Raw genomic sequence first — 2,208 nt, forward strand, 5'->3', positions numbered from 1 at the left:
ATTAAGTACTTCCTGGATGACCTCTGTTTTTGCACCATGGCAGGAAACCGATAGTCGATCACTCCCAACTCTAAAGGATGAGTGATTCAAGTAGCAAAGGTGAAAGCGATGGGAACCAGTCGAGTACTAGAGGAAGAAGATCATGACCAAGCAGTGGTCTGATCAAAGGCAATCATAGGGATGGGCATGGAGATATTTTGTTGTAGATTTCATCTATTTTTTCACTTGTTTTTTTATTATGTACTTTCTCGCAATTTAATGAAACAATCAAATCTATTATAATCATTTTTTGGCAACAAAGCCATCCCAGGCCGAGATAGCTAGTTGATCTGACAGTTGAAGCTCAGCTAAGATATTTGTTGTAGTTATTGTTCAAAGCTCCCCTCTCCTTATAAATAGAGGGAAGCAACACTTCATAAAGGTTCAGAATTTTGGGAACAAAAATATTGATAAGAGTCTTTTCTTGTTTCACAAAGGCAGTGTTATGAATCTTGATGTAAGGACTCTCTCAAAAGATTAATACAAGATTTGTGGTGATTCTGACTTATTGGATTGCAGTATGTTTTTCTCCCCTAGTGTTTTCATATATGTTTGATATTCTTCTCAGATTGCATGTACGTAGTAGCTAGATATATTCCCATTATATGCAGATTCATTTAGATCAAGTCATTGATAAAGAATGCATGTATTGATATGGAAATAAGGTCTTTAAAAAGCGCTCCATGCATCTTATCATTTCATAAGCCTTTCATTACTCTCGCTTCTCTCTAAATCCAGAGATATAGAATCCTTAAATTCTAAGCTTTGTTTGATGGATTTATCCTCTATTGTCTTCTACTATTACATCTACCTTAACAATTGATTTGTTGCAAGTTTACAATCTGATTTGGCCACCACTAATGGAGGATTACTCCCTGTTTATTCTTGTGCATATGTTGTTTCTTACATTGTGTTGTCATGAACAATTCTAAATCAATCCCATTCAAATTACTTGTGACAAAACTATTCGTGCTATAAGTCCTCAAGAAAAATCTGATCGCACTATTTAAGATGTCCTAGGCACTAGTCTCCAAGCAACTCAGAGGTTGTCTCTAGGAGGATTTTATATCCCCTAAAGCAATGTTGCTACAGGTGCTAGAATTAACCACAATAGAACCCAAACCTTAGGGCTAGGGTTTCATCCAACAGCATCATCCCCTGCGTATCTACTCTTGCTATGACATCAATGACTTGTTGCACACTTGTTTAATCATCCTGCAACTGCTCCCAATTTGACATCAATGACAACTTATTCAACAGTCAAAGTGCAATGTAGGCACTTTAGGACTGAGGAAGTCACTTGGGAGATGGTTGATACCATGAGGGGAATGTATCCCTTTTTGTACGCTAGTTGAAGCAAATGTGTATTGTAAATGGTGTATATAGTGGTGTATATAAAGCTCCTTAGACAGTATCTTGTTTATTTTTAAGCATGTTTTTTTGTTGTATATGAATAAAGAACACCGAGGATAGTGTTCCCCCAGGGGGGAGGGGTTTGTGACAACCCAATTGTATTTGGCTTATCCATGCCATGTAAATATTTTTTGTATTTGAAATTTAAAATTTAAAATGGGCTAAGTAAGGGACATGGATTCCAAGAGATTGAGGGAGGTCAATTGCTTGGGAAGATCAACATACTTGCTGTAAGAAAACTGGATTATTTGGCCATCCATTGAAAGTTGGTGGTTTTGTTCTTAATTGAACTAGTGTGGTGTTTTAATGGGATTGATGTTGTGAATTTATGGACTGAAAAGGAAGGGACACAAGGCATGCTTTCTTGGGAACTGCACAGGACATGAAAAGGTAAAAATTTAAATGCACAAGAGTTGAGTAGGCAGCTGGGAGAGACTTCATGGGAAAATTTGTATGGTTGGGGAAGGAGCGTGGAGAGGAACACACATGTAGAGGAAAAAGGAAGCACGCATGTGTGATCACCACAAACAGCACCACCGTGAGTAGTAGTGGGGAAATTCGAATAGCGAGCAGGAGAAGAAAAATGTAGAATAAATAAGAGAAGAACGCAGTAGCGAGGCAGAGGAAAGAAATCGAAAGACCAAGAAAGAATGCAGAGGAGCAGGGAGATGACTTCTTGGTTGGAAAGAGTACAGTAGGAAATCACTCCCAAGTGAGGAATTAATTACCTTTCGATTCCTCATAAGGCAGAGGGAA

The sequence above is a fragment of the Pinus tabuliformis genome, chromosome 7, assembly GCF_031772625.1.
Source record: "Pinus tabuliformis cultivar Carrire ecotype Pingquan chromosome 7, CPIR1, whole genome shotgun sequence".
NCBI classification, from domain to species: domain Eukaryota; kingdom Viridiplantae; phylum Streptophyta; class Pinopsida; order Pinales; family Pinaceae; genus Pinus; species Pinus tabuliformis.